At 42.4% G+C, this 27,285-nt stretch overlaps 1 long non-coding RNA gene across 1 annotated transcript in view; it reads left to right on the forward strand.

Annotated features, from left to right (window-relative positions):
- Window positions 1-569: 569 nt before the first annotated feature.
- Window positions 570-27,285, forward strand: part of LOC138399044 (uncharacterized) — a 45,977-nt gene continuing 19,261 nt past the window's right edge. Inside the window, exons 1-2 of the long non-coding RNA XR_011236080.1 lie at window positions 570-645; window positions 1,037-1,148. This is a non-coding gene — a long non-coding RNA (uncharacterized lncRNA). The remainder of the gene's footprint in view (window positions 646-1,036; window positions 1,149-27,285) is intronic.

Here is a 27,285-nt window from a genome sequence, read left to right on the forward strand (position 1 = left end):
TGGGTTCTTGGGCGCTTATTGTTTTAATGAAATTTTGATTGTTGTTGTTGTTTTGGTCCTTGAATGTGATTTTAGCTGAGAGTAACGTGTCCTCGCTCCTCTCGGGGTCTCTCGGGGGCTTTTCAGAGAGGTCTCAGTGCATCCATTTTCTCAGATCCTCTCCTTTCGAGGCAAGGATCTGGGGCCCTGAATGCGCTTTGGAGCTCGCAGGCGGCGGCTCGGGCTCTCCGAGGGGTCTGCGCAGTGGCCGAGGAGGCTCCCGGGTGGCAGCGGCGGTTCTCCTGGGCTGGATGACGTGAGGGGAGCCAGCGGATTTTCCCAGCAAGATCTCCATGTACAGCTACATCTTTAGGGCCGCTCGGGTTAATATATGTCGTCAGAGGCTCCTCACGCCAATCCCAGGGCGGCGGGGGCGGCGCCTCGCGCGCTCCGCAATAAAACTTTTTGATGTTCATGTTGCTAATTGCTGAGGTCCTCTTCCACGATTGGCTGCCTCCTCATAACCATAAGATAATTGAAACTGGGGGGGGGGCAGGGTTAAAAAAACTTTTTATCAGCTAGAGGTTAATGTAAGTGTTTAACAGATGCTTCACTATTAAAATATTTTGCCCCCCAAGGCTCAAATATTGAAGAGTCTCAAACCAGGTACAGTATCACTCTCCTTTCTTTTCTGGTTAAAAAAAAAAAAGAAAGAAAGAAAACAAAAAAACAACGCAGATATTGCTTTTCGAAGCGTTTTGTAGCTGGCCGAGCAGGAAAAGAGGCAGCCTCGTGCAGCGTTGCGCTGGGGGCCGAGGGCATAGCGCGCGGGCGGTGGGCCCGGGGAAGGGGCGGCGGGGCGCGGCTGGGAACGTGCTGCTGTGACCTGAGCAAGGGCTGCAAACGCCCGTCTCGGTGGCTGTTTACTGGCCACGTTACCGGGATCGGAGCCGTTTGTGGTGGCTTGGATTATTGTGGCAACCTTTGGAGATCACCGCAGAGCCGCCCCCGCCTCGGTCAACCCGATTGTAAATGCTCTTATTTCCACATCCTTCAGGGACACCAGCCCCAACGAAGACCTTGGGCGATTTCAAAGTGGGGGCACCTCAATTCCCTGAATCTGTGGTGTGGCCGGTATCGGTGTTCCCCTGATTTAACTAGCCTGTTTGGTAAGTAACTGAATATTTTTTACAGCGTGTTCAGAGCTTATTTTCCAGTTTTTATGAACAAACATATAAATATATCTCTGCATTCCTGCCTCCCCCATAAAAGCGGGCATCTGTGGAAAGCAGGTTTAGTTATCGGAGGGGAACCATTAAACGCCAGTTTAAGAGGCGGCCGGGAGGACGGCTCGTGGATGTTTAGACTGCTGGCCTCGGTGATCTTGAACGCATTATAGCGGAAAATGGATCTGCACTTGTGAGTCAGCGGGCCGCGGGGCACGAGCATCCCGAGAAGGCTGCAAGGGCGAGGTGGGGGCGTCGGCGGCAGGAGCTGGCATCACCCGAGGCTTGGCCGCAGCCGCGAGGGAGGCTGGAACTGCACACAGATCCCGCCCGGCGGGTTCCGCCTAGAAAATAGGAGCCCGCGGGCTGTAAATTAGGGGGAGTCGAGGGCTGAGTGTGCAGAAGCCGGCGCGGCCCAGACAGCCTGGGACTTGCCCCTGGGCCCGGCCGGGGTGGTCCAAGGGAGACCAATGACTCCACATTGGGCATCGGCCCTGGGAGGCAGGCAGAGTGCAGCCCCAGGCCACAAAAGGAGCCTCCCCCGAAGGACTCCGCGAGTGCAGTCCTTTCCGTGTGTGGTTCCGGCTGGAAGGTCAGCGCGAATGCGGGCGCCCAACAGGGTGCAGCCATTGACCCGGCCGGGCCCTGCCCGCTGGTAACCCGGATCCCTGGGAAGCAGCCTGAGAAATATTTTTTAGCTTGGCCGCAGTTGGGCGGTAGGAGGGAGGGTAGCGAAAGCTCAGGCTGGGAGTTGCCTGCCGCAAGGCCCTTTCTTCCTCTGGGTAAGGGGTTAGCATCCCTGGATGCCCCCAGCCCAGCGTCTTAAGGCAGTGAACCCCGGAGGGGGAGTAGCTGATACCAGCCTCGTTGGTAAGCACGCACGGCTGGCATTTGGGCTCATAACAAGATAGCAACCTACAGCTCTAAATCCCCAACGAGTGTGGCTCTGCAGTTTTGAGCACAGGAGAGTCTTTTTAAAGACCTGGTTCTTTAAGGACAGAATTCAGGTAGTGTGGTTGTGGGCTGTGTTTACATTTTCACCCAGAAGCAAACCCTGATTGTGTAAATACTGGTAGTTCAACCCTCTGACATTTGATACATTTTTTTTTTAAAAAGTCTGTTTATAAAAACACTTTTAGGCCTTGGGAGCAGGTAGACAAAGTAAGATGATTGAACTGGGGCTGGAAACAGATAAAAATTCAGGGAAAGTAGTAGTTTGGTTGCTTTCAGACCCAGAGGGAGTTTGGGGGGTTGAAAGTAGGAAGAGTCTTCCAGAAGATGGCTGGGTTGCAGAGTGAGATGCTCTGTCCATCTGAGGCGAGTAGCCTGAGTTTCGAAGGCTTCAGAACTTGTGACTTTAAGCTTTTCTCATGTTCTTTTAGTTGAAACAGAAAATGAGTGAATCGCTTCATGGTCCCAGATAGCATCTCAAGTGATAAAAGAAACGGACAAAAAAATCATAAAAGATGCTCATCTTAACATCAGTCCTCACTGACAGCATCATTATCAGTTAATTACTATAGTCCAGGGGTCTAAGACTTCATGTAGCTCAGAAACTCACACCCAGAAACTATTGCCTTAGAGAGATGGCCTGCAGGCAGCTTAAAGAGAGGGGAAGAATGGGTGGACTCTAGTGGTGTCCCCAACTGTAGTCACTGACTCAGGGAGGCCAGACTGGCCTTGACCGGCTGAGCTCTACCCAGAATGAACAATTAAGCACATCTCCTTTTTCCTTTGCTCCAGGTTTCTCAGGATGCTGGGTTAGCCTGCTCCTTTGGAAAGCTATGAGGCAAAGATACCATCTCAAGTTTGCCTCACATTTAGGTGGCTTGTGCATCCCAGGTATTAATGGAGGTGATGGTAGCGGTGGTGGTAGGGGGAGAGGGTGGCTGGTGATAAGGGGAAGTGGGAGAAGAAAGGGACAAAGATGCAGCCCTGGACTTAGATGTCAGCCTGGGGATAACGCCCCTGGTCTGATGCACATGTTTGGAGCACTCAAAGGCCCAGGGAACTGCCATGATGCTGACTGGGAGGTGCCATGGGTTCTCGGGAGGAATCCTAGAGAGGGATACTTTTCTGCCTCTCCTCCAGGGCCAAGGCCGAGAGCTGAGCTGAAACCAGCCTCACCCAGGTCTGAGACTGCAGCCCGGGCTTGGGAGAATGATTGTGATTCTGTGTCCTAGGTCTCCACTGTAGCTGATGGTGTACCCACTGTGCTGCACACTCCGTCTGCCTTCAGCCAAATGCACAGACCCAGACTCATACATTTATTTTGCACCCATGTCTCTTGTCTCCTTCCTACTTTCCCTGGAAAAGAGTCAAAGAGCACAGGAGAGGCTGAGCACCCCCTTGAAAACATTTTGGTCTTGTGAGATATCACTTTTTAATTAATCTGATTTAAACTAATTTTTTTAAAAAAAACTTTAGTCCACTTTTAGGGAAAGTGCAGATTTTTTTAGGGGTGTTTATTATTTCACAGGCAAGAGCAGTTGTATCTTGTGTTGTGTTCATGAGAACCCAAAATAAACTGGACCTGAAAAAAAGCTGGGCCAGAGGGCTGGAAACACACATTTTGTATTTATGGGAATTATGGCTCAATTCCCTTCATCGTCTTTCAAATCCTGTTTTCCCTTGTTTTTCTAACCAATATAGAAGTGACTCTAAGCATTCCATTAAATCGTTTTAATGCTCTTCTATGAGATGAATCCCACAATACGCTAAAACCCTGGAAAGAACATCAACCCTGGAAGGGGACAGGAAAAGCAATATTTTCTTGAAGATGTAACTTCAGCCCCACCTGCTCCAAGGACAGTGCTTCTTGCAACACCCTGATGGCTCTGCTTTCCTTTCTGTACTTGGAGGGGATCGAGTCATTTGACATGTTAGCCACGTAGTCCCAGAATGTTTAGGACACCCAGAACAAGGGGTATTATATTAGTGGAGGCAAGGGTCTCCTTCTAACCGGCATTTTGAAGTCCCTCCCTTTCTTGTTTTCCTTTTGAGAAATAGTTGTCTATAGACATGGCAAATGACAGTGGCCCCGGAAATGTGGTGCTGCTCAAAGTGCACATCTACAAAGGGGAATCAAATCTGATTGAACTTTTTAATTTCTATTTCAAAAAGGAAGAGCAGGAAAGCTGCTCTTGACTCTTATGAGGTTTCATTCCTTCTGAGGAGTTTCTGTTTGGATTTTGGGGTGGGGTTGGGATATGTGGGGAGTGGACCCTCTTCCCTCTCCCCCACCCAGAGCAGATCTGTGGAGATGGAGGAGGAGGGGCTGCTACAGCCTAGTGGTGACTGTGGAGGGGCTGATTGCTCATGAAGCCTCAGTCCAGTTCTGATTAGAAAACAGTTAAGTCAGTGGAGAAAATCATGACTGGATTGGTGCCTGTTTCCTCTTCCTCTCTCTCCTCTCCTTCTCTCCTTCCCTCTCTCCCTCCCTCCCTCCCTCTCTTCTTTTCTTCTGTCCTTTTCTCCCCCATAATTTGCCCTCTGCCAGTGTTTGGATTTACAAGGTTTTTCCTGTCATTCAACCTGAGACTGGTGTGGAAGAATGAGACACTGGTTCATCTTGGAGTCCTTTAAGAAAAATCTTAAGATCCAGTATTATAGTCAGTAGAACTTACATTTTCTCCGAATAATCAATGACTAGATCCCCATTTTAACTGGTAGGTATACTGCTGCTCTGGGGGGTTTTATTGGTAAGAGAGAATGAAATATTTTGCCAGATATCCAAGTCTGTCTGCAAAGCTAAAATACTTATTCAGACAAAAAGGGAACATAAGACAACCATGTGAAAGGCCTCACAAGAGGCAGCCTGGTGTATATTCATGGGAGGCATTATTAATGCCATTATGCTAATCCTAAGAGGTACAGTAAATTGATCTTTGCTAATCTTTGCTACCTTGTAGTAAAATAGAGAGTTTAGAGCAAAACTAGTGTAAAAAAATACATCCCACAGGATTTATGTTAAGTACTCATTCACATTATTGTTTTAAGCAAATTACATACATACTAGCAATATTTTCTTTCAAGCCGGGAGCTTGATCATTCAACATTTAGGTAAGGAAATGAGTACGATTTTGGATACATGTTCTATGGAAATAGTAAGTAATGGGCTTCAACTAGCCTGCGATGTATTCTGGGGTTCAGAACAAAACATGAATGCAAATAGAAATTTAAAATGTGGGACGTTGGAGAATCATTATGTGACTGTAAGATTGGCTTGTGAATTGAGGCCCAGGCATGTTCATTTGTAGTTCTAACTTCAGTGTCACTCACATTCCTGGAAAGTTCTGTTCTGTCACTTCCTTTGCAAATTTACATAGATGGATTTCTTTAGCTCTGACAGTTTCTTCCAAACCTTTTCTACATTCTTCTAGGGTCTTTGCTTATAGACAAGGGACTTGAGCCAGGATGGTTAGATTTCAGGTTAACAAAAAGAAACACTTTTATTGTCAATATTAATGGCAAACCTCAATTTTTACAAGGCTTGAGTTTAGCAGCATGAGCAGATCAAAAGCAGCTTGGCTTGATTTCTCAATATTCTCTGGAGCTTAGACAATTAACTGCAATTTTGCTTCTAAGGAAACAATACAAAAAAGTTACAGAAATGTTAAAGGTAGTCTTTGGGCAGAGATTTTTACCTGTGTACAACATATCAGAATCTAATAAATTTATCTACTGAACTTGAATTGAGTTTTGGAGGAAAACTCCTTAAAATGTTGTCTGAGCTGTGTCCTCATTTGCAATGCCACGAGCCTGCTTCAGTGTGTGCATTCCACTCTTGCCTTTCTGGCTGGGTAAGGATCCGGCAGACTGAGGTCTCTCTGGTAATTTGGGTACACCGAGTCTCCAGTTAATGATAGATAATCAGCCTTTGGGTCATTCGGTCATTCTCTTATTACAACCCCCTCCTGCTCTCTCTGATCTCCTTTCAAACTAAATTTCACACAAACAAATAAAGCAAGACAGGGACAAGTTCTAAAAAAAAAGAGGGAGAAATATTAGAAACTCCTGATACAGAACTCTAAACAAGGCAAGGCAAGCTAAAAGAGGATACGAAAGAACATCTTATCAAAATGAACATGTTGTGTACAAAACATTAAAAGAAAAGGCTCTGGTTTCTGTTAAAGTGACAGAAAATTAAAATAAAAATAATTGCAGGCAGAAAAGCTATAAACAGAGAAGGCAGGACGCTTGCTGGAAATGCGCAGCACTGGGGGCTGCTTTGTTGTGACAGATTATATATCTGCACCGTGATTGGAGAGGTGCTATTTTGTTCCATTTTCCAGAAGAGAATGGTTTTCTTTTTAATACTTGTGTGAGTGCCCACTTAAGTTAACACAGGCCAAAACCTCGAGGAACAAAAGATGGAATTGCATTCTGCTTGCAAAACATCCAACTTCAAATGAAGAAATTGGTTGCATACAAAAGGGCAGAACTTCATTCAGAACACATTTGGAGACTTCACTAAATTGGTGTGACTGATGGTTTTTTGTTTTGCTGACAGAAGGTGCAAATCATTCATGGGAAAGTACAACGGAAACCAGTCCTCCCCACCCCCCAGGGTCTTCGCTTTCCCAGTCTACACCTGCCTGTGACTCCAGAAAGACAAAGTTCAGATTGACCAAGGAACATCATAGACCAGATCCCTGCGGTAAAAGTGCGAGAATGCGTGGCTCTACTAGTTAGGACCTCTGGTGAGAGTGCCTCTAGTGCCATTTTCCTGTCCCTGACCTTGACAGTTCCCTTTGGCCTAAATCCAGGGCTCCAGAAGGGTTAAAGTCTACCTGCTGGTGTCCACTTCCAAGCCCTAGGTTTTCAATCCTGAGCGGGATTGGAAATTTGGCTCCGGGCGCGATCAATCCACAGTCTCCTAATGAGAGGGGCAGCCAAGAGATGGCAGCAGGTGTTGAAAGTGTGACTCCTGTTTTGTCCCCAACTGTGGTTCTGGCACCCCTTGCCTTACTAGTGTCGCTGGCAGACAACCCATCTCTCTCTTATGTTGGGGAATCCACACTTCTTTGTTTCTTCTAGGCCCAGCCTAAATGCCACTTCCTCCGGGAAGCCTTTCCAGATATTGCTTCTCCTCTTTCTCTCCTGGCCACCCCCCCGCCCCGCCCCCGCACCAATCAATCAAGTCTTCTGAACTCCCTTCTGGTGCTCCCACTTATGTTCTTTGTGGTAGATTTCTGGGCACACATATGTCACCTCCTGTGATTGTGGGTTCCTTGGCAGCCCAATCAGTGCATTGCACCAAGGAGGTGCTTAAACAGCCCGTGTAAAAGGGAAATCGGGTGAATTCCGCGTGTCCCAATTGCAATCGGGTTGGTTTCGTTTATTTTGAAAGCGATTACAGCTAGTAGAGGAGTTGAAAGTCGTTTACTAGGGGCAGCCCTCCATCCTCACGCCCTCTTCCGGATCAGTCGGGCCTGCTTTGGGGTTGCCTCGGCTTGAGCTGGAACTGAGAGTGGGAGGCCAGCCCTGGCCTGTCCAGGTACCCACTCCTGACACCCTGGGCTCTGCAGTCAGAGCTGGGCAGGGCCGACCCTGGGCTTCCCAGCGACTGGCTGGGTGATACCGGGTGAGCTGCTCGGGGCCTCAAGCCCCAGCCCCCCATCTGAGCAGTGGGACAGGGACTCGCACCTAAGGAGCACGGGCGAGATTACACGTGATCAAGGCGCACGCAACAGCCGGACGCCAGACACAGGCTGCGCCCAGTTAGTATTCACGTATTGTCTCTTCCTGCCTGGTCGGTTTCCTTCCCTCTCCGCTGCCCGGGGACCTGCCCAGCGGCGACGGGTGCCAGTCGGCCAGGTGTGCCCTTCCCGCGCCGCCACCGGGGCAGCTCGTCTCGCCCACCCGCGTCGGAGGCCCCCACCCCGCCTCGCTGCCCTCGCGCTGCGGGGCCCCGCGGGCATCGCCGGCCCAGCCCTTGCCGACGGGCGCGGGAAGGCGAGGTGCGGACTGCGGCGGCGGCCCAGGAACATCCCCGGGCAGGAGCCACCCGAGTTAGGCCGCTGGCTTTCCTGCCACTGCGACGGCTGCTGGGCCGTCCTTCCATCCCGTTTAAATTCTCGTTTTGCTCCCCAGCTTCCTCTCGGTTCCCGACACCGGGGAGGCAGGCCCTTCGCCGCTCCGGCCGGGAGAGGACGCTGCTTCGGGCAGGGTGGACCCCCAGCTTCGCCCCGCGCGTCTGCTAGGACTTTTCGCCCCAGGCGGGCAGGAAGGGGTTAACCGCGGGCCTCCCACCCGAGCCTGCGAGCCCCCGGTGCCGGGCGAAGGCCGCCGCTTCCCTCCTGAGGTCTCATTAGGGAAACCCTCACCGCTATTTTCAACATTTCCTCAATCAAGTGCCTTTAAATAGAGCTGCACAAACAAATTGGCGGCAAAAGCGCAGATCTTGTCACGATTGAGACCAATCCAATATTTCAGCCTTGTTTGCTTTGCAATTACGGGTTGGCTTGTGGCTGCGGTGCCACCGGGGCAACTCTGCAGCCGCTCGCTTCGTGCCCGGCGCTCGGGGCGGGTGGAGGCAGCGACCCGCCGCGCCGCGATGGCAGGGGAGGGGGAGGGGGCTGTGGGGGGAGGGAACCGGGGTCAGGGGACCCGCGGGGGCGGCGGGCGGGGGAGCCCTCCTGGAGCCCCGTGCGACCCGCGCGCACAGCAGCATGACAGGAGACAGACTTTCTGCTTCCCGACTGAGCCACTAGGTACATACAAGAATACAGGGTGAGATTCACACGTGGAAATCAGCGCGTGTCCTTACAGCTTCCTTTCTGCCTACGCCCCCCGCCCGTCCCCTTTCTTCCGTCTCCGTTGCATTTTTCTTCAGTATGTGTCAGCGGTTAACTGGTCCCTCTTCTCCCCAGCTGTTAAACTGCTGGCATGATTTGTTGTATTTTCCATGGCTGTTTATTCCTGTTTGACTCTTTGGGCAAAGTCACTTTAAATCTGCCACAGGAAGGATAACGCTCCAAGCCCCGGGATGGGCTCCTGCAGGCTGGTGGCTGCCCCCAGCCCACTTGCGATTCTTTCGGGGACTCCTCTGCCGCGTCACTCAGCCCCTGGGCGCGTTCGGTCGCGCGGGCCAGCCCAGCCTGCATCGGCAGAACGGCAGTTAGCGCAAATCAGGTCCTAAGCCTTGTATTTCACAGACAATTAAATCTTGGCTGCTGTTTAACAAAATTGTAATATTTACTCTGCTCTATTCTGAGGAGCACTTTTAAAGTAAAAAAACAAATACTACATTTCAAAAAGAAAATATGATAATAAATCTCTTTTTATAGATTCTCTCTGCGTAAGTGGAAACAACGTGATTTAAATCCCTAATACCACCCTCCCCCCTTTCAGGCATAGCTGAAGTTACACAGATACTGTCTTTTAACACACGTTCTCCATCTCTGGGGGGAGGCACCTGCGTTTGTTACATTGAATTTAAGTTTCTTAGGTTTCACACCCCATCCAGCCCCATATAATATGTAACAAGGATTATCAAATAATAAGGCCTTGGGTGGGAAGTCTACTTTTCACGTAGATCCAAGAAAGATGGGCACGGCATGGGTAATTATTTTATGATTTCTCATTACTTTCCAAGTGAAAACCCATTTTCCTTTCATGTGGACTTCTGAAGGAGATGGGAAGTTGAGGCAGAGAAATATTTTTATGAGACTCTGGAGTATATATTAAAATGTACTTCTTTATTGTTTAAAAATGTGCAAGGTATGGAGCTACATTTGTTTGCTGGTGGTCATAAAATAAATTCATAGCCATTGTGGCCAATAAGCAGTACCTTTACTCTTTAAAAGTTTTTGGTTTATAATCCCACCTGGATTGTATCTTTACTATTCTGTATCACCCTCCTGTGATATTTTGGCTCTCAATCTTATTTAAAGCAAACCTCAAAAATGATGGTTTCATAAATTTGTGCAATGACAAAGCCACAGAAGAATGTCTTAAGTCCTTACAGTCATGTGTACTCACGTGTATCTCTCAGACAGTTTTCTAGCTAACTGATTGCTTTAGTATTGCAAGAAATAGGAAGCAGTAGCTAGAAAGGGTACTATTTCATAAGAATTCTATTTTCATCAAAAAGATTGGTCTGGCACATTACTTCAATGCGCAAATTATAATATTACTTTCATGTGTGTTAATCTGTTTAGTATTTAAATGGCTGTAGTGTCTTAATCATTAACATGTTTTACCATGCCACTTTTAAATGGGTGCTCTCAGATAATTATGAAGATTTTGATGTTAATCCCACATTAAGTGAACAACTATGAAAATAACCTAAAAACATTATTATTCTCATATAAATGCCAACAAACACAATTGTAGAGGGAACACAATTACTTTTTATTTGACATTATCCCATAAGGATATGGCTACATTCATTTCTTTTAAAATCAGAGCAGTTTTCAATTACTTCTCAAAAGAATTTTTTTCAACACAGCATTTTGCAATGCCCATAAACCATAGCAACTTTATACTGACAGATATATAATTTTCTACGTTATTATTCATTAGCCTCTTTGCAAACTCACTAAAATAGAATAATATTAAAAATATCAACATATAGAGAACAATCATTAGGTTCTACATATTTATTTAGGTAAGCCAATGCTATTAAAATTAAAAACATGTGCCTGGCATATAAATGCTTCTTTAGGAATTCTCTTTTGAATGCATAGTTATTATTTTTTAAACCAACTCAGATTTTCAAATACTGATTTTTCACTCTGAACAGGCATTGCATTGTTTTAAACAGTAGCTCCTGGAAAAATACCGTCCTTAGTATTTTAGACTTTCAAACAACGATTGGAATTGGATAAATGCTTTCAGCTGGGAGCACTTTCCTAATACTTTTGTAGGTAATAGGATTCTCTATTTGTGCTGGGTGACAAACGGACAGTGCCCTGGACAGACTGCCTACCCGCTGCAGAATCTACCAAAAAATGGAGTTTTTCTATGAGATTGTGGTCCATCTAAAAAAAATCCAGTAAAATGTGAAATCAGAGAAAATGAGTAGGGAGTGCTTTTCTAACTGTGGTTATGAAGTGATGGCTTAAGAGGTTTACAAAAAAATAAGATCGGAATAATGTAGAAACACAAAATCTAAAAAAGAAAGTTTGCTTAGGTGGGATCTCGATGAACAGGAGTTGGAGTGAGGAGTTGGATCCACATAACCAAATGGGTTGCCTTTTGTTTTCTTCAATTCAGTGACTTTTGAAATTGTTTTTCACTGGATGAAGAAGCCCATCCAAGAAAATAAGTATAAATTCATGTATATGGGAAAATACTAGCTACTGTGATTTTTAACAATAGATTAAAATATAAGGACCTTTTATTACTATCCTATTGTTCTTTCTAATGAATGAATGGTATAACAATTGGTGTCAAAAGCATTGTTTTTTTTTGTTTTGTTTTGTTTTTCAAATTGGGGTTAAATTGTAGTAGTAAAGTGTATCCAAGAGATGATTTCCACAGACTCTGACTTGTAGAGAAAAAAAATAAAAAAGCTTTTTCTGGAAGAAACCAGGCAATTTAACTGTTATTAATCTGGGATAAATAAAGCAGGAAACTGCCTCCTTACCTTCCTAGTAATTCTACATTTCCAAACATTGTTAAGTTCTATGTATCTTGTGTTATTCAAGTAAAGATGATGTCAGGAATAAAATTACAAAATCTAGAAATTTTAGAATCTAGAATGGAAATTTTCTCTTTTACCAAATTTATGTATTATACTGGGCTGTTGAATTGGTTAGCTGTTTGAACACTGAATTTTTCTTTTTTCAGATAGAGTGACACTTAATGAAGTACTTATAAAGATAAATATGATTGTTAATAAAAATAAAATAGTCATGGTCACAGAGTGGCATTTGAGTGTGTGTGGTGTAGAGTGTGCTTTGTAAATTATAATGCCTTTAAAATCGTGACCTAGGTATTTCTAATGGGGACATCTGAGAAGAGAAACTCACGAATCCTCAATGGACACAGCCAAGAACACAATCATGTAGGGGAACTTGCTCTCAGAAGCATTTCTCTAGAGACATTGCTATTTCTTTTGTCCATCCAATACTTCCACTTGCTGTGTTTTACTATTAATAAAAAGTCCCAGATTTAAGTGCAACTCACTGGGCTTTTCTCTGCTTAAAAACTTTAACATCCTATGGTATTAATATAGCCACATTAACGATTGAAAAGTTCGCTTTCTGCTGTCCTTGTGATTTTTCTTCTCATTGGTAACTATCTGAATATTTGCAAGTAACTGGATCACATGCTTTTTCTCATTGCCTTCGATGGTAGAAGTTTTAACTTATAACCTCAGATACAGTTGAGTAAATAGTAAGCTATATACAGTTTGTTATTTATGCTAGGCTACATGTCGGAAAGGATTTAAAGCAATTGTTTCAAGAATTGATAAGATAAATTTTTCAAAATCTCCTTATAGAAGCAATTCCTGTAGATACCATTGTAATTGACTTTTGATGATTATTACAAAATTGATGTGTTCTGGTAAATATTATGATCCCAAGAGGAAGCAAAATCACAGTTAGAATGTGACATGTTTTTAAAATTCATTTTGTTGTAAAGAAATCTTAATAATGATATTCCATGCAGTTATTGTTATACATGCAAAGGAGCATAACACAGTAACTAAGAGCAGGGTCTGTGGAGTCAAAGGCACAGTTTTGAACCTTGACCACAACAGTTATCAGCTGTATGATCTCGGGGAAAGTATTTAACCATTCTCTGCTTGAGTTACCACATCTGTAAAAAGTGGATAATAATTGTAGGCTCTGTCATGTTGTCATGATGAACATATGGTGAGACAATTCAGATGAGGCTCTTAGTAGATGGTCTGGCACAGAGTAAGTGTTTAATAAATGTCAGCTGTTCTCTTCGGCACAGCTCTGCAGTGTTAGAGTGGCATGCCACAGTTACCTTTCTGAGAGCCACCACGCGTGGGGATGTTGACAGCCCACGGATTTCTTGGAGCTTTGTAGGAGGATCCTGCATTGGTTTCCAGACCTCAGGGTTGACAGGGTGCAGGCAATGCCTTCTGGCTGTGTTTAGAGGCTCTAGAAAGATATGGGGAGATGGTCCCAGTGATAGCAACCCAGCGATTGTCACACTGTCAGTGGCAATCCGGCTTTATGCTGTATTTCTCATGCCTGGTGTGGTCTATTAGTGCCCGACACAAAGGTCTAAAGTGAGGAAAATAGAAATAGAATACCCACTGTTCTTATTGTGCACCCCAGTAGTAAAATATTTTAAATATATTTATTTGCAAATTTTATATCTACACTACTTTACTGATATATTTTATATTATTATAACCCCGTGCAAAAAATCTAGAAAATCTATCTAGATTCAAAAATCTATCTAGAAAAGGCTAAGATAAAAAGGAGAATTAGACAATAGGTTTAAGTATTTTAAGGTGAGATTCAGCATCATCAGCAGTGGGTACGAATCCACGTTTCAAATACTCCTGGTGGTTTAAAAATACTTTGCTTTATTTGCCGTTGGGTTCACATCGTCAGGGTTTCCTTCCGCCTTGCTGGTGGCTGACAAGGGCTGTTCCCCATAAGGAGGAGCGGTGTCATTCTGCTGTTTTCATGTGGATGGCTAATGCCTGCATTCTTTGAATCATCATCTTTAGTCAAAGGATTTTTACAGGAATCTTTTTAAGCCCCTCGTGCATTTGGTGAAGGTTAGTTTAGTTAAAACTGGATTACATAATCTGCTTCCACCTGACTGAACCAGAAAAATCGTAACTCATCTCAGTCCATGGGTGCTTCTGAGAGGGCCACTGTCAACCTCTCTGTGGTCAAGACCTGCCCTTCCCTGAGGACACCTTGTGTGCCCAAGGCAGCTGTTGACACAGGGCCAAGCCAGGGTGTTCGTACCAGTGGTTACACCGAATATTAGTGAGCTCACCTCTGACATTTTATGTGAAAACAAATGTAAAGGGGGTTTCTAGTATAATCTTCTGGCACCCCACTCCTGGGGCACCGCTGTCCCAGACTGAGAAATCAATTATCTCAAAATAAAAAGCTTAATAAAAATGTCCACTGATCTTCGGGAGTTCAGTTCCATGCTTTTGATAACTGATCTGACAATAGGAAAAGGATGGAATTGAGAATTTAGGAGTTGTAAACTCTAAGACTGATTTTCACCATGCTACTCAAGCTCTTCTGAATTTTTTCCCCTCTGATTTTTGTTATGAACTTTTGTGCATTCTGCCTGATATTTGGGGTGAAACTGCCACTTATCTTTCATAGAACTTCTGTTTTACACAGGATTTTAAAATCCATTGGCTGACTGATTTATACATTATAAGATGAAACTAGAATACATTAGATCCGATTGTAACAATTTATATTAAAAGTCAGAGTTTTTATCTTTCTTGTCCCTTCTTCCTGTCTTACTTCATTTTATTCCTTTTTATCCTTATTTTATTTGAACCTATATTTCCTCATATTGTACTGTTTAGTCTAAAACCCAGTGAGCATATTGGTGATTAAATGAATAATGTCACTCTTCAAATGAGAAATATAAAGATATGTTGAGTCTCCACACATCACATGTTTGCATTATGTTTGGGTGTTCTTATTTATGGAGAGGAGTAGTAGAGATTATAAATGGTATTTTAAAAAATTGGCTGATGATTTGTTGAGAAGATAAAGTAACACTAATATTACAGAGGGTTGGTCTTGACTTTCCAAGCCGCCAGGGCAGGCACAGGGCCCTCTGCAAACACCTGACGGTGCTGGAGTGTGATTTAGTCATTGCAGAGGAGCTGCCGTCGTGACAAATAGGGGTTAAATTGTGAGAATTTCAGGACACATTTTGGGGAAGGATTAAATAAATCAGGGGACGTGCTGACAGCAAATAGTATCTTTGAGTGGCTGATTTGAAACACAGAATCAGAGAATTGAGATGAATCCCAGGTGGTGGCTGGGAGTTGGAAAAATCCCAATGAGTTGGCTGACTAAGTCTAGGTTTCGTTTCAGCATCATTAAATAGCCGGTAGGTGACGACTTACTAATTGTTGCCCTAAGAAAAGATTATGCTACGTACAGTGGTGAAATTAAGTATGTTAATCTAGGGAACATTTTATTTAAGTGATTTCTCTAAGACTAGGGTTAGAAGGTCCTAGAACTGCTTCAAGAAACTTAAAGTGCATCTAATTCTTAACTATCAGAATGAAGAGGAATTTTCAAAATTTCAGCCATGCAATTAAGCTCTTATGTTTTTACAATAGTGAATAATAAATTTTAATCAAGGATGCCACTGGCGCATGTTGAAATGAAGCATTTTCACTCAACTAGCTGGCAGTGGACTACGAGGTGCCGGGAAGGGAGCTGGGGCCACAGAGCCCGGGGGGACCCCCACACACGTGGGCACTCCCAGGTGCCGAGTGAGAGGAGGTGCCTTTGCCCTGGAGGGCAGGGGCTGGGAAACAGGTGAATGCTGGGGCACAAAAATTTCTAGTTCCACGTCTGTTTGCAAGGCTTTGTCATGGTCCATCCACCTCACTTTCTAGTTTTCTTAGAACAAACAAAGAAGAAACAAAAAACAAAAACAATCAAAATTCCAAAACTAATGACTATATAAGCAAAGCTTTAATATGAACTAAAACAAAAATTGGGCTGGGTTTATGAGGTCGACTTGAAGTCAGGAAGAAAAATGATAAACTTTTGAGGGGAAGAAAGACATCATCAAAGCCAAGAGGAGCTCAAAGTGGGGTTTAATAGCAGCTATCACATTGCGCCTGGCCTCGGCCTCTTCTGATGCAGCTGTTTCGTTTTAAGATGTTCCCGTTCCTGTTCCCCTCACACAGCCCTCCGGGGTGACCTGAGTGCACACAGCCAGGCACTCGGGCCACCCTAGAAAACTGTAAACCCCTCAGAGAGTGACTGCAGGGGCAGGGGAAACGGAAATGATGAAACCCAATATAGCATTTAGCTGAATCATCGTGTGAGGTTAAGCCTGGAGAGCAATCAGCAAAAGCGGGAGTCTCCTTGTACCTGTGAAAATCGCACTGATGGAATTTTGTGCAAATTATGTAGGTGTAGGAAGGTTATTTTTTGTGTTTCGTAGCAATGGGCCTTCGGTAATAATTTGGACACAATTTTTTTTATGGCAAGAATAGTGACAAGCTTCTCACTCTGGAGAATCTTTGCAAACATCACAAAACGTTAGGCATTTTGGATAATTCATTTTATTGAGTGGTGAGTTTTGTCTTTTCATTCACAAAAGGATAATAATTGGTTGTAGGGACAAAAATTTGCACAGGTGATGAACACCTATAGGGTTGCATGAAGTTCTGGAAATTGATCAAGGCTCACCCTACAGCAGGAATTAGAGGTCATGATGATGATGATATTAATACTAATAATACTGATAATAGCACATACTATGTGTCAGGCTCTGTTCTAAGAGCATTTCTCATATGAACTTATTTATTCTTCACAATTATTAAGATATACCGTTATTATCCCTATTTTATAGACAAGAAACTGAGAGACAGAGAAGTGACTAGGGCCACACAGTGACACAGGCAGGCACACAACCCATGTAGACAGGCTCCTTAGTTAGTGTGCTCTCCGACCCACTATCCTCCACTCATTCACCAAAGGTTTATTGAGCATCTAGTGTACGAAAGGCATCAGGCCGCATGTACGCAATACTTTAGAGAGGCCAGGTAGATGTCTCTGCCTTCTTTGAGCTTATAGCTTGTTGGGCACAAAGGCTAGTGACTTACTAGAACTTGATGTTTGAGATGGTATCAGTGACTGTTTGTATGGCATGTTGATTTTGATATAAGCTGCTTAGTAAAAATAGGGAGCCCGGGTCCCACACAGCCATGGTTGCCATCTTCCTGCTGCTCCCCATCCAAGTGGGTAGGAAGAGTGGCTCACCTTAAATGTGAATCCCCAATGTCAGCCTCCTTCACTGTTTTCTGTTGGGTGTCTCATGTTACAGGCTATGTGAGCAGGTTTCCCACCTGGATATGGTTGTGCCAGTAATAATAGATGTTACTATACAGAGTGGCAGTGGCAGTAGGGGTGAGGGTTGGGAGTGGGGTGATCTCAGAATGCAGTGCTGCTGTTATCTCCTTTTTGCTTTGTTTTGATGTATAGCCGTACAGCTAGGAACATGACCCTCGGTTCACCCAGTCAGGCATGGCCTCAGGAGGGATCTGGGAGATAGCCCCAGTGGCTTTCTTCTTTTATACAAAGGAAGAGTCAAGCTCCTTCTTGAAGATATAGTCGCATCTATTATCTTTGACCTCTGCCTAACCAATTCTGTCTGGATCTTTTAAAAATTTTAAGACTATTTCTTTCTGGGATTCAAACTCAGAATGAAGCAGAATCAACTTCATGAGGTGGATGTGAGCTTAGTTTTTGAGACTTTTATCTTGAATTTCATCTAGGGAGCACCACTTTATGGTTACGGGCTGGGATTCCAAGTTTAGGTGACTGGGATTTAATTATTCATTCTTCAACAAATGTTTATTGAGATCTAAAATAAAGTCAACTTGAGATGCTAGAGTTCCTTGATTTTCTTGAAAATTCTAAAAATGAAAATGCTGACTTTAGATTCATATTTAGAATAGAAAAGGAAATAAGTAATTCAAACATTTTTCAGGAAAAAGGTATTATTGTATTATTTATTCTGCTCTAGAGGAGAATATTCAATTCAAAAACATACTGCTAAGTATAAATACATTTGGAAATGAGACAATATAATTTTTATGAGAACATATCAGACCGCAAACATTGAGATCCTCCCCTTCTGAACATGTACCACGTCAGGGTTTTATTCATACTGATGAAAATGGAACCACACGTGTGCACAGAGTGAGTCCATGGCTGAAGGCCCAGCAGATTAGGAGCTGTGTTCTGTGGTTTTTGCCACTTGCGTGTGATTAAACCCTGCAGAATAGAGTCTGTCCCCATGTATTTGGTTCACGAAGAAAACGAGTAAAGTGGTATTGAATGAATGATCCAGTTTCTCAAAGGGGCGGACTATTGGTCTAACACCTTCCTAACTTGGAGCTGTCAGCATGTTTAGTCCAGTTCTAATGGGAGCTAGGCTGGAGAAGGGAAATGTTTTGTAGGAAAGGTTATATAATATTAATAAGAACCACATTCCTGAATTATGTTTTTTAACTTCTTAAGAAATTGAACCATTCAAAAATAACAAATCCTCTTTTTCTATGGCCCACAAATAATCAACATTTTGAACAATCAAAAAAATTTTTTCCTAAAGATATCCCCACTTTCAGCTCAGCTTTATTTGCTGGTGCTGATTTATAGCTGAAAGCACCACTTCATATTTTTTCCAAGCATCAAAGTCATAATGTGTTTTACAAATACTCACAAGTGCTTAAAATCCATGAACCTTTGTATTCCTATTTTTTTATTCTTCTATAAGTATGTATTTGAATTGGTTAAACAGATGGCTTTCTAATTTGGGGGGGAAAAACCTGCTAAGAATATTCACCTCAAGATGGAGAACTCATAGGTTAAATTTCATTCTGGAGTGCACTTTTACAACCAGGTAATTAACCTTTGAAAATGAGAGTACTTGAAGGAAACAAGGAAAATCTTAACACGATGATCTCACTAACACTGGTGTGGTAGACTTTTCAGAAGCAGAGATGCTCTAGAATTTTAATAATTAAAAGCTTTAAAATATTTTAAAAACACAGTTAATTCTCAAAGCTTTCCAATTTTCTTCCTTTATTACAATAACCTTAGGAGATAAATACTTCAAGGAGTGTTTCTTTATTACAATAGGGATTAGTACAAAGACTTCTGGTGGGAAGGTGGAGGAGGCAGCATGAATCAGTCGGTGTGTGTTTGCTGAGTGCCCACCACATGCAGAAGTCCCTTCCATGCTTGTGAAGGGATACAGCAATTTACAACGTGTAGAATCTACCCTCAGTGAGCCTTCAGTTCAGTTAGGCTGAGAAGCAGTGGATTAATGAAAAGTTAAGAGGAAAACGGAAAGGAACAGTAGATGGAGAGCTGAAGCAGTCCTTGATTGTCACCTGAGACACTGAGTTAATAATGCCAAATTAAAGGAATGAGAGACCACTATGGGATGGAGTGGACAGCAGTGTCCCTCTCATCGAAGCCTGTGCTAAACCTTGGGAGACAAAGTGGTTGTGGAGACAGAATTTGGAGAGATGAAGGGAGAAGCATTCTCAGGAGGGGAGAAGAGCTTTGGAGCCAGACAGATTTGGGTTCAAATCTTGGTTTCATTGTTCTCTAGCTGTGCCATCTTGGGAAGTTACTCAGCTTTGTTCAATGTCTTCTGTAAAATGGATGTAATAGTGACCACTTTACTTTTTTAGGATTGAGAGAACATGTGTAAAGTGGTACATTATAAGCACTCAGTAAATGATAATCCCCTCCGTTGGAGAGAACACCCTCAGCGAGCATGGAAGGAGACAGCCAGCGTTCATGGGGTGACGAGGAGACCAGTGTGAGTGGAGGGAGGGGTCAGGAAGAGAAGTGGACAGAGACACTGTGGAAAGATAAAACAGGATCAGGTTCAGTGACTCACTTGTTTCCTCTTTTAATCATTTACTGAGCTCCTTTATATGAGAAGCTCTTCCTTTCTTTCTTTCTCTTCCTTTTCTTTTCTTTTCTTTCTTTCTTTCTTTCTTTCTTTCTTTCTTTCTTTCTTTTTCTTTTCTTTTCTTTTCTCTTTCTTTCTTTTTAACCCCTCTAAGGCTGATGGGAGGCTCCTAATTTATATGGGATGTCTTTTGCTAGGCACAGAGATGCAAAGACAGAGAAAATTTAGCCTTAAATTTCTGTTGGATGTCAAGGTAAGGAATTGGAACTTTATGCTGAAAAGAATTATCTCTTTCAAGAGACGAGGAGTTTGAAAGTAGTAATTTGGGGTAGTTAACGTGAAATATAATTCTTGTGACCCAAGATATGAGTTCAGTGCTGTCTCCTAGTGGTTGGGGTTAGTGTTGTGCCTGGAGGTGTGATCGGGATCCTACTGTAGATCATGCCTGATGGAGAGCTCATTCAAATGAGTGCGGGGAAGGACTGTGCGTTGAACTTCATCTCATCCCATGAAATAAAATATTGGCATTGAAACCGCTCATATTGCACTGTGGTTAAATAGCTCATCTAATTGATTTTCTGTCTTTGGCGAATATTGCATTGGGCCTACGGTCTTGGTGACCCTTAAAAGTTGGTACCAGAATAACTGTCTGTTCAGGGCTAAGTACAAACTTGAGAATCTAGATTTAAGTGACTCTCTCTGTGATCATGTGTCATCTGAGAGGAGAGCCCCTTCCTGTTAGTAGAGCTCTATAACCAGAGGTCCTGAGACACATAAACACACTGGACACTCACCAAAAGTTCTAGATCAATTGAGTGAGTATAGGTATCTTTCCATGAAGCTTTGCTTGGATAAACAGCCTCCGTGTCCTCTAACCACACATTCTTGACCCTTGGTCTCACCTCGAGCTCTGTCGGCCACTGTTCTTACCTCTATTCCCTGCTTAGTCCAAGGCTCAGTAGAACACGGATCCTACGAGGCGTGGACCCTATTTCTTACTGGGATGTCCTAACACTTGCTGGCCAGCTACTGATTTCAATGATTGATTTTTTTATTTCAGAGTTGGTACCATACTGAATTGTGTTTCAGAATTGAAATAAAATTCCTTTTAACATGATTATATTTTGGTTCTCAGCTTGGAAAATGCCACTAGGGCATGGGATACAAGATGTTTAATTTATAGGAGGACGTAACACCTCCTTTAATACCTAGGCACCGGTTTTATGCCTGTTGTTACATGTGATTTTATACTTGGCTTTGACACCCATACACAGACATCTATCTACACAAAGTTCAAATTCTATGCTTTTTGTGGCTGCTTGGCTCAGGTGGTTAGGGCACTGAGCTAATGAGAACAGGGTCACAGGTTCAGTCTCTGTGTGGGCCAGCGAGGTTTGCTTTGTTCAGTGGCCACAGACCTGGGCCAGCCAGCTGCCTAGCATATGTCTGCCCCGGGTCATAAGAGGACAGGGCAGGGGTGTGCGGATGGACAAGAGCAAATCCATCACCACCATTAGAAAAAGCCAAGCCAAGCACATGTCCTACTAATGGGGGTCAGTAATGTCTCATTTAAATGAGGTTGACATTTTATTACCTCTTGCTGAGAGGATCTTTTGAACACCGAATTTAAATGTTGTTTTCTCTTGTGTGCGAATTTATTTCTAATAAATGGAAGGCTGTGCAAGACCTCAGATAATTACAGGTTTCCAAATATAGATTAATGACTTAAATATTTAAAAACTTGGTATGATATTAAAAAGGAAAGTTCAGTATGGCTATTTAGTTACCTTCCCTCTTTTCTTAAAATCTGTTTCTGCTAGTGACATAAAAATGTATTAGTTATTCAGAGAGTGGTTGATCATTCTTGCCTTCATTCACAAATGAAAATATTTGTGGATCATTACCGATAATTAGAACAGTAAATGTTAGCAAAAATCATGTAGAACTAATTCTGTACTATTTAAATTTTTGGATGTTACCCAGCCCACACACCCCAGATTTCATTTTTAGGCAAACATGTTCCCCAAATTACTTAATTATTTAGCACAGTTCTTACTAGATTTTAAATTGGATCAAAACCAGCTCCTTTCTGAAGTGCTGTGCGTGCCTCAGCGTTTTCTGTTACTTGGGTCTTGGTGAGTGCACAAGAGGGCATTGGCTAGAGCAGGAGGTGGGCAGAGAGCAGGAGAGAAATTTGGCAAGAGAATGATACATTGGGGATTCTTTTAAAATCCATTCATTAAACAAACATAACAATTATAATGGAAATATATATTTAACACTTTTTTGAATAGGTCATACATTCATAAAAAGGGTATGTTGTGAAAACTTTGCTCCCTCTTCCGTTCCCCATATGCCCACTTTTACCTCCCTTGCATAGCCATTTTGTGAACATTTTCAGAATTTCTTTATGCCAATAGATCTGAAATTCTCCTCTCTTTTCACACAAAAAGTTGACACACTATAAATATTGTTTTTAGTCTTGCTTTTTTCCCACTTAACAATATATCCTGTAAATCTACATGAGACTACATGTGCAGAGTAGTCTCATTTCCATAATTGCATAATATTCTACCAATAACTTGTACTACAAGTTATTTATCTAGCCCCTATTGATGGACCTTGATATAGTGTGTAATATTTTCTATTACAGAAAACAGTGGAATGAATTACTTTGCACTGCATTGTGTAGAAAGCATTCTTATTCTTCTAACATTTGCATATCATTCCACTGAATGGCTGTGTCTTAATTTATTTCTCTAGTCTCCTGTTGATGGACATTGAGTTTCCAATCTTTTATTTTTATAGACAATGAGATAATGAATAATATTATACGTGTATTATCTTATATATATGCAAGTAAATGTGTAGAATTAATACCTAGAGGTCTGATTTTTAGGTAAAAATGGAAATTTTAATGAAGTAAAAGTCATCAAATACTAAGCATCACATTATACAATGAAATATTTTCATTTCCAAGCTCCCTTTGTGGCTGTCTTAATATTTTTCTCCTTTTAGAATATAAATAATTTTGCTTTTACCACTTGACACTATAATATAGACATTAACATTTAAAAAATATGAATTCTTAAGCTATAAGAAGAATTTAAAAAGTTTAGAAAAGTCCAACAAAGACACTTCAATGAGTGTGACAGGGGCTTATGAGTGGCCTTCAGGTAGTGTCAGAGCCGTGCTGCAAAGTTAAAATTAGAAAAGTCTGCGTAGCCTAATTGTGATTATAGAAAATGATGTATACGGGAACTGTGAACCCATGATAACTGTTTGAGTGAAATGTTTGTTGTGAATAATATTTTTTAGTTATCAATAATTTTCAGATATGCTAATGATTAGCTTTGGGAAAAGTGGGGGAAACCCTTTTGCCGCTGAGTTAGAAATATTATGAGAAAACAAGTTAGTGATAACAATAATTAACATTGGCATGCACAATTTCAAAAATTTACTATGTCCAGATAATTTTATTTGAACCCAATTAAGTATGATGTTAGGAATTGTAACAATGATTTTAAATGAAGATGCAATAAGTAGAAAATAAGGTACGGTTCAGGGAATGTGAGCATAGAATACCTTCCTTAGTAGTTCTCAACCTGCTCTATCCATCAACAACAGATCCTGGTAGTTAACATCATTTACTATTATTTGTGACCAATATGGCCTGTCCTTTTAAAGAAAAGGGATTTAAGTAAGTCGCAGATGAAAAACTGGATAAAGGTGGGATACTGTAAGACCTGGGATATTCTGGGGCCATAGCGATCAGATTCTCTATAAAATATTCATTCATTCATAAATCCATTCATTCTCTTCATTGATTCATCCATTCCTTGTCAGATTCCATACTGATTTGGCTCTTAGTATGTTACTCATTGTGCTAAGATACTGGAAAATATGAGTACAAGGTACAGATCAGATCTTACAGTCCTGAAGGGTAACTAAGAAATGGACAGGCTAACTAAAAGTGCATAGCAAGGAGCTTAAGAATGAAATAAAGTGTTATGGCAGGTCTGAGGAGGAAGACATTACTTTCAACAGGTGAGAGATGGTGGCATTTTTCCTGGAGTACAAGACAATTGGAGCAACAAAAACACAATGTAATAGATTTTACTCACAGTGCAGTGGTTTATACAAAGGCTACCTTGACTATTAGTTTGCGACTGCAAACTGTCAGTCAGCAGCTGAGGAAGGGATGAAGGCCCCTGCAGGCAGCCCGCCTTTCCTCCAGGCGGAGCTGATACTTCACACGCTTGGAAAAGCTGGTTCCATGTTGTCCACAGGGGCTGGGTGGGCTGTTGGGCGGGGAGTTTTGGTATTTCTCTGCATGCACATGAGGGGCAGAGTGCCTCAGCTGTTGCTAATGACCCAAAGGATCTTTCTTTCATGGTTTATTTGATCCCCTCCTTTTAGCGTGTATTTTCATAAACTTGGCTATTACCTTCTCAGGCAGTCCCAAGCCTCAGCAGGTTCACCATGTAGCTTTTGCATATTTGATGGCGCAAGCTGAGGTGAGGCAGCACGGTTCTGGGCTGTCGAGACATCTCTCTTATGCAGCCTCTTTCAACTACTGTTCTGACCGCCATTGCTGAGCTGCTGAGGCTGCATCTGGAAGCAGTTCTTCCCAGCTTGGCCGCAGCATAACTGTGGGAGGAATCTTGATGAATTTGGACCTAGGGAGGAGCATGGGAGGAAGGAGAAATCATCTAAGTGGAAGAGACAGGACAAGCGAAGATATGCACACAGGAAGCTGCCAAGCGTGAGGCAGGGAGACAGCGCTCAGTCTGAACTGGAGAATTTGGATGGGGATGGTGGGTCTCAGGCTCCTGTTTTTCAGCTTGCTGCTGTAATCATGATATTTGTTGCTATGTTTTTTCCAAGAAAAAGGAGCATTTGTAAGTGACTATCATATAAAAAAATGTACTTGTTGCATTTATAATCCATGAATTATGAATACCAAAACTGACAATGAAATAAGAGTCATATACTTAATAAAAGTTAATTGCATCTGTTGGCAGCACACCACTAGAAGGACAGCCATGATAATGAAAATACCACTTACACCAGTTCTGTCCTAACTTTTGGTTACGATAGAAATGTTCCATATCTGTTGACGAATACAGTAGCCGCTAGTCACATGTAGCTATTAAGAACCTGAAGTGGGGCTAGTGTAAATGAGGAACTGAATTTTCAATTTGGTTAATAATTAATTTCAGTTAATTTTAATTTAAATGGCCCCATGTGAGTTAAGTGATTGCCATATTGGACAATGCGGCTCTAAACGAGGTGCTGAACGTGTTGAATCAGAGCACTTAAGAGCTGGAGTAGATCTTCAAGTTTCCCTAATCTGGCACTTTGATTTTACAAATGGGGAAACTGAAGCTCAGAAGGTGAAACACCTTGTCTAAGGGCCCATGCATAGTGATTAGTAGAATTGCAATCTGGAGTTCTGATGTCCTAACTCCCAGCCTGGGGGACTTTTTGTCCCACCCATGCTGTCTCCTCAGTTATGACAGCAGGGCTGGGGCTGGACCCAGTTGAAGATGGTTGGTTGGTTGGTAGATTGAGAAAGTAAGGCCAAGCTTAGCCCTTCAAACCAACCAACCAAGAGATATTTGCTGGACAGTGTGCCAGCCACTGAGATCGGGAGAGAGTGGGGGCTGCAAAACGGCATAAAGAACCCACAACACATTGGGGAAAACAGGATGGACATAGATCATATGTATTTCCAAGTGGACTCATCTATCTACCTATCTATCTATCTATCTATCTATATATTTGGTCTGAGGGGCTGCTGGAGCTATATATACACACACATATATATGTGTATATATGCATATATATGTGTGTGTGTGTGTGTGTATGTGTGTATATATATATATATATATATATGTAGCTGTCACTGGTACAAGGTAGTCCAAATGGACCAGGTGAGCAAACCCCAGACAGGGCTAGATAAGTAGGGAGACCGCCATTGGTGAGTGGTCAGGGAGAACTTTAGGGAGAAGACAAGACTTGACCTATATTAAAATATCTAACACAGAAGGTGAAAGATGACATTAATGTCATTCAAACTTAATGGTGGTTGATACAGAGCAAACTTTGGATCCACAGTTGGTTCTGTATTCCTGCTTTCTATATTAACTACACATGTTTATTTATTCACCGCAACCAGCTATATTATCCCTAGAGTTTTAAAATGTGAAAAGAAATGGGTTTGTTTCAGGATTACTTTCCTGTGGAATGGTAATTGTGTAGAATTAATTCGTGTTAAAGTTGTGTTGTTAGATCACAGTAAGGTAAATTGTCATAGAAGACCATGTCTTTAAATCAGGAGAAAAGCTTTGGCTGTTATTATCCTGCAGGCATAGCTGGGGGATCAAACCCTCACTTGGCTTACTGAAGTCTTAACCTAGTACCGCATGACAATACCTCCAGAGATTTTTTTTCCATTGGTAGGCAAAACAAATGAGGCCCAAGTGCTCAATGGAACATTCCAAAGAGTCAACAGAGAGAAATGGAAAGTGTTAGAACGTGATTGTGTTTGCAAAAGGATACATAAATAGAAGTAAAATGGGGAATGAAAAATCATCTATTATCTATACTTGAAATCCCCATTGTGAATGCTTCCTAATTTTTTTTTTTTTGTTTTTCTGCTATTATAAAGGTAATATATACTTATGGTATTCATCTAGGAAAATAAATAGAAAATAAATGCAACTAAAAAACACTCTTGGTCTCACTCAGAGATAACCATTGTTAATCTTTCTTTTCCTTCTTTGCAAACACCCAGTTTTAAATGTTTAGGTAGCTAATATTGTATAAAAAATTTTCATTTAAACTAAATTGAGTTTTGAATGGAGAACTTTTTGAGGGAAGAGCTTTTGCTAGGGAAACCTGTGCAAGATGGGAAAGCCATGCTGTGTTTTCTGCCTCTGTAAGTTTTTAAGGATGGTAGTAAATTATGTCTCATAATCAGTTGTTAGTGAATTCCAAAAGTTTTCTTTGTTGGAGTACTTTGGTAAGGGGGGTGAAATAATCTAGCTTGGTCCTCATTCAAGGACTAGCTGTTGATTTGAACTGTCCATCAATCTGCTTCCAATGCTACTTGTGCCCACACTTGAGCCACCAGAGGCTGGTAATTTAGAAAATCCTGGGTGCCATCAGTTGGCAGGGGCCAGGAATCTCTTGTTGTCTCCTTTGCTTACAGAGATTCAATTTGGTCTGAGGGGCGTCTAGAGTAGACTGCTAGATTCATGTTCTTTTTTCAATGAAACAGATTTATGCAATCATGTTGTATTTATTATATGGACTTTTCCCAGGCTGTGTAAATGGCTGAGAATAACTTCACATACTGTTTTGTTCAGTCCCCAGAAGGGATCCCTAGTTTGGTAATTTGGTAATTTTTTTTAGTGTTTGTTCCTGCTGCACAGAGCCTACTCCAAGTATTGTTAGAAATGCTTAATCCAATTTA

Source organism: Eulemur rufifrons, chromosome 18 (assembly GCF_041146395.1).
Source record: "Eulemur rufifrons isolate Redbay chromosome 18, OSU_ERuf_1, whole genome shotgun sequence".
NCBI classification, from domain to species: Eukaryota; Metazoa; Chordata; class Mammalia; order Primates; family Lemuridae; genus Eulemur; species Eulemur rufifrons.